General features: G+C 38.7%; 1 protein-coding gene and 1 pseudogene across 13 annotated transcripts in view; one reads left to right on the top strand and one right to left on the bottom strand.

The window, feature by feature from the left end:
* Nrxn1 (neurexin 1) overlaps positions 1-8975 on the top strand; it is a 986324-nt gene that overhangs the window by 586959 nt on the left and 390390 nt on the right. The window lies entirely within an intron of this gene.
* On the bottom strand, positions 1215-2537 carry LOC104856464 (annotated as a pseudogene).

The raw sequence follows: 8975 nt of genomic DNA, 5'->3' as shown, positions 1-8975 counted from the left end.
CCTCCCCCTTTTTTTTTTTTTTTTTTTTTTTTTTTTTTTTTTTTTTTTTTTTTTTTTTTTTAAGTTTAGCCTGGCCCTGAACCCACTATGTAGCTCAGACTGGCCTCAAACTCTAGGCAATCCTCCTGCTTCTGCCTCCTGAGTTCTGGGATTACAGGCATGAGCCATTACACCCAGCTCCACTTAGCTATGCCCTTTTAAAAATGACATTGTGAATGAGTTGTAATTTTGTGTTCTTTTTGAATTTACATGGATTATAAGTATACCTCTAGAATTAGAAATTTGGAGAACAGAGAGGGGTTTTAGCAATTCACTAGTTCCCATGCCTATTTTACAAATGAAGACTGAGACTCAGGAAGATGAGATGCCCCAGCTCTCATTATTTTCCTCAGTTCTTGCTGCTTTTCACTCAGCTTTATTTATAAATTACCCAAACTTGGAGTAATCTAACCATATCCAAGCCATCCTTTGTAAAGAATATTAAAGCAAGTAATTCCCATGGCAGTAAACAAGCTCTGAGAAACTGAACAAGTTTTCCATTTATAGTTTAAGAATTTCTCTGATTTTTTGGAGACACTTTATTAAAATTCACTTGAACTGAGGGTAACCATAGCTCCTGTGTGCGCCATTAAGCTCTCTGTTTTAAATATTTCTTGGCTTCATTTATATGACTATAAAGAGATCTTTTAAATAAGGAGAAAATAGCATCAGGACTAGGTAGGGTAGGCAGTAAGTATTGAGAGGGAGGGTGTTCTAATGTGAATGTCCTCAGGGATGCAAGGAAAAAGCAAAAAGACATGTTTGTTTTAAGTGTTTGTTGTCATTAATGGACAAAGGAAAAGGAGAGCTTTCCTATGTTTTAAAATTCTTTCTGTCATACTCTGAAGATATTTAGAGATGATAAAAATTTTCAGTAGATTTTGTTATTGCTGATGATCAGTATTATTGTATTATAGAAGATTTAGAAGACAAATAAGTTTGGGGAAAATATTAGAACATCCATAATCATCACTAAGGAAATCCAGTTGAAATTTTAGCATATACCTTTTAGGACTTTGTCTTTATATACTTACACATTTTTTAAAAATAGGTTACCACTATTTAGATTATTTTGCAAACTTTCCTTTCCTTTTTTTTTTTTTTTTTGTCTTAGAAAGTTTATTGGTCCTGGGGAAAGTTTATTAGCCCTGCCTTCTCCAAGGGCACATGAGATTTCACTGTTTACCATTCCCGTTAATGGGCTGGTTCCTATGGTCTGGGGTGGCCAAGAAGGCCTTGAGCTTGGGCCAGGCACTGAGATCCGTCACATAGGCCGAGGGCAGCGGAAAGCATCCAGGCAGCCAGGGACCAGGACCTGGTGGATCAGCAGCAAGTCCAGCAGGATGTAGTCGGTGAAGGAGATCTCCCAGGACAAAAGCCCTTCCTCCCTGGTTCTTGGACAGCAGAGTCTCGAAAGGTTTTAGATGCCCAGGCAGTGCCTTCACGTATTCATTCTTACCTGTCTTGTAGTTGGTGTAGATGAGGGTAACACACTAGCAGCTGAGGTCCTCCTCTGTGCCATCGTTCACCCTGTCCACCAGGGCTGCCTCCCCCTGGTGCTTCCTGTAGAGCCCGAGGGAGCAGCCCAAGTGGCGCAGGATGGCGTGGACTGGTACATGAGGGTCTCCGTCCTGGAACTTGGGAAGCTGCCCATACAGACAGGATGCTTGAGCTGGCCATGCATCCAGGACTCTGTGGTCACCACCTCCTCCTTCCAGCTCTGGCCCTGGTCAGCAGCGTGCTCATGGCCTCACTGTGCCCTTGAACTGGAAAGTAGACGATGATGTAGGGAAGCCTGCTTGCTTGCTGCCTAGATGGTGGCCGGGATGGACTCTGCAGCCTGCAGTGTAGACCTCGGTTTGTGGCGGAACTCAGGTCACTTTTCTTTTTTAATTAAAAGTATGTGGTGACTATCTTTCTGCTGACATAAGTTATAAGCTGTCATATTGTAGAGACTGCATAGAATTGAATGTGGACCATAACTTATCAACTAGTTCTTTTGCAGTTTTGTTTTGTTTTTGTACTGGGGATTGAACTAAGGACCTTGTGCTTGCAAGGCAAGTGTGGCGCCACTGAGCTCCATCTCTGGCTCCACCAGTTCTTTTGATGGTAGACGTTTAGATTATTCATCTTTAAAAATGTATAAACATATCTGTGATACCTGATAGCTGAATATAAGTATGCATTTTGTGCATAAAAGCGTGGGAATTACGAGTTACAAGGTATAGATCGTTATTTCTAGGATTTTAGTATTTGTTGCTGAAGTGAATCCTCATCCCACTATATTCCTCTTTATATCGCCAGTTAAAGTTTTCAGGACCGTGACCACCCAGAAGACAATTGCTGTTTTCAGTCTTTGTCATTTTCAGAGAGGAAAAAATGGTATCTTACCATTTCCCCTTGGTGTAATAATTTTCTGCTCTTTTTACTTCGGTGTTTACAAATCTTCAGATGGAGACTTCTAATTATTCCTCTCCAGCTTACCTTCTCATTACCATTTTCGCTCAGTCTAGTAGGGGTTCATTTGGTTCACATTGCTTTATAAGAATTACTTATAAATATTATTATTAATAACTTATTTTTTGTGGCTAACATTCTTTTTTCAGTTATTTATTTGCATTGAATTGTTTATGGTGCTATTAATGTAAAGGGATTTAGTATATTCTGGTAGTAAATCTGTTAGTATTTTTCTCCATTGTTATTTCCTTTTCTAACCTTCTTCTAATTTCCACCTATTGGAAATGATTCCACATCTTAGGGCATTTCATATATTTCCATAGTGAAAGGATATTAAGCCAGCACCTACTCAAATAAATGATGTTAAAAATAACAAGCAAGCCAGGCATGGTGGTGCACGCCTGTAATCCCAGTACTTGGGAGGCTGAGGCAGGAGAATCGCTGTGAGTTCGAGACCAGCCTAGGCTACACAGTTAGTTCCAGGGCAGTCTCAATTATATAGTGAGACCCTGTCTCAAAAAACAAAACAAAACAAAACAAAAAACAAGAAGCAGGATGTGTTAGCAGGTTGACAGTGCAAGCCCTTCTGAGTCAGGAGGTGTGATTATGGATTAGTGAAGTACACTTTTGGGTGTGTCTGGGAGGGTCATGGAGGTGTGACCTTGAGTACCATGTAGGGTACCTAGTTTATTCCCCCTGCTCTGCTTTTGGCCGCCATGAACTGAGCACCTTTGCTCCACGGTGCCCTTCTGCCGTGTTTCTACCTTGGAACCAGCCTGCCATACATGGAATCCCCTGAAACTGTGACCCAAATAAACCTCCCCTCCTTGACATTGTGGATGCTGGGTACTGTGTCTCAGTAAAGGGAGAGCTGACTAATACAGGAGGGAAGTACAGGAAATATTAAGAAGACTATGAAGTCTTAGAATTTTGGAATGGAAAGGGGTTGAAGTATTAGTACAAAATAATCAATCATTTCCAGTTCTTATGAATGCTGCAGCATGGAGATGGGGGAACCGAGAGAACTAAACGTAAAGCTCCTCCTCCCCTCTGTCATAGCCATGGTGCCGAGCCTCTCCTCATTATATCTGATGGCTTCCCCTTCAAGACCCCCATGGTGTGTGAATCTCATGTTGCTTCACTTCAACAAGCAAAAAGCCTAAGGAGGCCATCAAAACACATGTGTAACTAACTTTAGAAGAATAAGAAGCATTATGATGTATCTCTTTTTCTTGGTACCAGGAATCGAACTCGGGTTGTTGTGCTTGTGAGGCAGGTACTGGAGCCACTGAGCTAAATCCCTGGCCCATGATTTATCTTTTTTAACAAATGAAATATGATTTAAATGCAATAAAAGGCACAAATGTTATATGTACATCCCAGTGGAAGAATGCATGCCTCTTCCCCATGGAATCATCATCTGTGTGGAAACATAGGACATTGCTCCCATCCTTCCAAGTGACACTCAGGCTGTATCTCAGTTGAGATCCTTCTGGCTTTAACAGATACTCTGATGTTTATTATTATAAGTGATTTTGCCCATCCTGAGTTTATCATAGATAAAATAACGAAGAATGTTCTCTTTTGTGTCTAGTTTCTTCAATCAATATAATATTTTTTTAAGCTTGTAGAATGTACGTTTCATTAGTGATTTTTAAAAATTTCTGAGCAGTTGTACAAATATACTGCAATTTATGGTCTTGTGGATGGGCCTTTAACTTGTCATCAGTTTGGAACTGTTATTTTTATGAGTATTTTATAAAATGAGTTGTGGACCATTTCATTTCTATTGTGTGTGGAATGGAAATGGAAAACCTGGGATGTAGGACTGGTGTTTGTTTAACTTTGTTAGACTCTATCCCACCAGCTTTCCAAGGTGGTTGTATGATTTTGTACTCTTACCAACAATGTAGGAGAATTCCAGTTGTTCCATATCTTAACCATTACCATTTTTAACTTTTACCAGTGTCATTTAAAAAATTATAGAACATATATTTTAAAGCACTATGTTAGATATTGTCAACTCTATAATTAGAGTAGCAAACTAAATGCTAATGAACACAGATACAGCAACCTTTAAGAAAACAGTATTTATTTTCAAATAGTTACCCTTAGAAGATAAAGTTTGAATGAACACTTTAAGTGTGGCCAAATCTCAGGGTCTCCATCATAACCACCTGTACCTGTAAGCTCTCGATTTCATTTAGTTGCAAGTTATTATTTTAAGCACTGAAAATAAGTATAAGAAAGGATTTAAAATTTATATGTGCTAAGGTTTTTGCTGTCTTCAGATCCAGCAAATACAATATAATAATTTCAATAAATATCTGAGAAAGAAAATTATCTTTTAAACTGAAGAAAAATATCATTTAACATAATTACTGCTAAAATTGTTTTATAGTTTTAGTTGAAATTGCTTGATAATAATTGCTGGCATTTATTCAATTCATCTTTCAGTCCAATGTACACAATACATTAATTCATATGCCACATATTAATACAGGACAGTGGAAATAAATAAAATATTTTAAAATATGAAAAGCTAGCCTGCCAAATGAAAAACAAACCCTGGTGGCTTCTTTTATTTTGATTAAAACTGATACACACTATGTGATTGTAAAATGTTTACTCTGCACCTCTTTTAAAATATGTATTCAAATAACAAATTATACTTAGAAACTCTCTGCTAAAAAAATTTCTTCTAAGTTTTATCTTTTGAAATACTTTTTTATTTGTTCAGGTCTACAGATTAGACAACTATGAAGAACAAAAATTAATACGTTGACATCTTAGCTTTTAAACAGTTCACAAATGTTATCAGATTAATTTCAAAATAATAAAATACGTAAAATATTAGTGAGGCAATAGCATGCATTCTGTAACATTAATTCACATATAGCATTTATCTTTGAACTGAAGTGAAGCCTCAGAAAAATCTTAATGAAATTAGGGCCAAGCCTATTCTGATTCTAAATTCCAAGTAATTAGTTGAACAATCCCAGTAATAATAATGAAGACAGGGTCCAGGGATGCAGTTCAGTGGCACTGTGCCTGCCTAGCAAGTGCAAGGTCCTCAGTTGGATTCCCGGTACTTAAAAAAAAAAAAAAGAAAAAAAAATGTGTGTGTGTGTGTGTGTGTGTGTGTGTGTGTATTAATAATAGTGAAGACAAATAGGTTCATTACTATACAGTTATGCTGTAAGGATGACCATGGACTTCAAGTTAGGCAGACTTGGAGCTCACTTCCAGATCTGCTTGGTGGTTTGATATTGAACAAGTTTCCTCAGCTATAAAATGAGACTTGTACTAACACATTGTCTTATAATACTGGAGTGGATATGCACAATGCTTGTCATTAGCAGCAACAAATTTTCCTACCACCCTACCACCATCCTTGGTGTGTGAGGAAACATGCTGCTCTTTAGCTCCTCTTCCAGTGCATCCCAAACTTTTCCCTGTCCATTCACATCTCTCCTCAGTGATCACCAGTATTCAGGGCCTGTCCTTGAAAAGCTGCAGATTCCATGGCTTTCCTGCAAGCATCTGTTCATCCTCTTTGGCTCTGTCAGCCTGGCCAGTGGTCATAGCCTTATTTCACTGTGAACCATTCTTTCTTTGGCATCCATTGCCATGAGCTTCATTGTTTTCTTCTAATTCTGATGGTTCCTTCCTTTCCCCCTTTCCCACGTTCTCCTTCCTCTTGCCTGCAGAATGCAGAAGTTCTATTTTTGGTCTTCTCCTCTCTGTCTACCTTCTCATTTTTCAGTGATTTCATAAACTATTCTCATTTATTTTACCAGTCCCAACTGTTCCCCTGGATATTTAAACCTGTGCTGGACTTCTTCCACCTGAAATTCTGGGCAGCACATCAAAGTCCAAGAATACAAGTGAGAACACCTTCCACACAACTAGAAACCTCCCCTTCAGGGTCAGATCCTAAAACTAATCAAATTTAGAGTGCCAGTGAGGGACAAGAATGCCACATGTTAAATAAAAGTGACTGTATAGCCTCATCAGGGCCATCTGATGATGAGGAAAATATGACCAAGGAAGAGGTGGAGTAGTCCACACGACAGAAGTGTAAACAATAGAGATAGAGATTACTTTTGCAAATTTTACAAAATCTATGCTTTGGGAACACACTGCTGGGGCTTCCATGCAAGCCTTGGAAGTGAGTGAGCCTCAAGGTTGATACTCATTTGCTACTGGTATTGCTACATTGGCTCTTATCTTCTTAGCTTCCCTCCTTCTTAACGGGCATATTTTTTTTTCCTGTCATAAAAACTAAAAATCTTTGCATTAATTTCTTCTTCTTCTTGGCTGTATCCAGTCAGTATTCTAACTGCTGATTTAACCTTCTTGGTGTCCCCTTCTACTGTCTTTACCCGGTGTCGCCCTTTTGACCTCTGGACACCACTTTAGCTGCTTTCTTCCTCATCATCTTGCCTCTGAAGTCCTGCTCACTTCTACACTCTGCTTGAAGTTTACCCTAGCTAAGAACTGCTTTCTTCCTTCTTCCCCTAAAGTCAGTCCACATTTCCACAGGTTTTATCTTGAAAGCCTCATGTAGTAATGTACCAGCTCTTTCCTTACTCACTATCTCCTCCCTGCCCCAGAATATTCACAGAGCTGTGTTGGGTTCCTACAGCATGTGTTTTGTTTCTGATAGTTGCTACTCGTCATGACTGGAAATATACAATTAACTACTTGTTGGATACTATTTTTATTAAAATGAAGGAATATTTTCTTCAGCTTGGCATCATCCAGGTCTTTGAGCTTCCTGGCTTGTTTATAGAATGTGTTTGGTAAAGGTATGCTTAATGGACACTCCTAGATGTATTCTGTTCAAGTACAGTAGTTAGAAAATATTAGATCCAATATTGATTTTAAACCCATTACGTTTTCTTTAAACCATGATGTATTTCATCGAACCACTTAGAAGGTCAGAGCACTGACTATTGACTTAACAGTAGTTAGAATAAAACTTAAGGCTTTGAAGAAAGTTTTCTGTGGCGCACCTAGTGTATCTCATGAAAGTCACAGTCTTCAGTATTCTCATCTTCGACCTGGTTCTCCTTTAAACACTTCAGGGTCTCTCTCTTCTTTCATTCAGAAATACATGTTGAGTGTCCAGTCAAGTGTTAGATGCTGTGTCTATTCATTAGTGGTTCTGGTCTCATGGTGAGGAGTAGACTTTGGCCCCTTGAAAGTCATGCTTCTCAGAATGTGCTCCTCCAGACCTGTCAGAAATGCACATCCTGGTGTCCCGCCCAGACCTAATAAATCTGTAGGTCTGGGGTGGACTCTGTGCAATTCATATTCTAGCAAGCACTCCAGAAGATTCTAGTGTCTGTTTGTTTTCAGAATGACTAGTGTAATGTATTACTCAAGCAGTGACGTGCTGGACAACCGTATAGGGTACAGTGACCCCACAGGGATTTGTTAATCGGGAAGAAGAATGATTCTGATTACAGTTTCATGGAGGATATGACCCATGAGTGGAACCCCGGAAGAATATTGTTTAAGTTTTTTTATACTGCCATTCTGCTAAATTTTAATATATCCTGTCATACAACTAAATCATCTCAACTTTTCCAAATCAGAAATAATAATGAAAAATAATACCAAAACTATTTCACAGATGGGAATAACATCATATTTTAGGGTTTGCTTTAAAATACTAGTGGGATGATTAATACAGAATGGTGTACAGATAAAACATTGCTACCAAGAAGTCTGTCTTCAGGGTAAATATCCTTTGAAACTTAACTCCATAAGTGAATTTATGAAACCGTGGTTTTAAAATTTAATTTGTAGTATTGCTATTCTTTATGATTTGGGATACATGACTAGAAAGTTAACTAATAAGGAAAAATAAAATAACATTGATTTATAAGTAAATATTTGGCAAAGGTGAGGAAGGAATGTGTTTTAAATTCATATCCTGCCTCTATTCAACTTTGTAGTTTGTCAGATTTAGTGATAGATTAGAGAGCTTTTCGTAATTACAGAGTAGCATAATTCTGAAAGGGTTATCACTCAAAATTTCCCTTGTCTAAGAAGTCATGATTGCCAACTCCTCCTTAAAAATGTTTGCATACTGAAGAGGGTGTCTTCCACTGATCAAGTACGTTACACACACTCTTTAGAAAATAGTTCTTGAAAGGCTAGGTTCTTAAATCCAGCCCGGTTCCTTACCTGTCCCCTACCCAGTGCACCTCCATCACATAGTACTTGAGGTTTTGTTTTGTTTTAATTTTACCTTTTAAACGGATGGTTTTGAGGCTTTTGTGTTATGGAGCTGTGATGAAAGGCAAGCTCCCTCTGTGGTCCTTCTGATGAACTTGGAGCTAACACTGGTCTGCAGGTAACGCACAGTGATTGCAGTGCTCCAGGAGCTGCCGGCGCACGGCGCCTATTTTAACACATTGAACCCATGAAAGAGCACATCTCCGAGACCTGCTTCTCCTCCCCTCCCC

This window comes from Fukomys damarensis, unplaced genomic scaffold, assembly GCF_012274545.1.
Source record: "Fukomys damarensis isolate Sample0158 unplaced genomic scaffold, DMR_v1.0_HiC HiC_scaffold_2, whole genome shotgun sequence".
Taxonomy (NCBI): Eukaryota; Metazoa; Chordata; class Mammalia; order Rodentia; family Bathyergidae; genus Fukomys; species Fukomys damarensis.
Note: the sequence above shows the minus strand (reverse complement) of the source record. Positions and strands in the feature narration are given on the sequence as shown.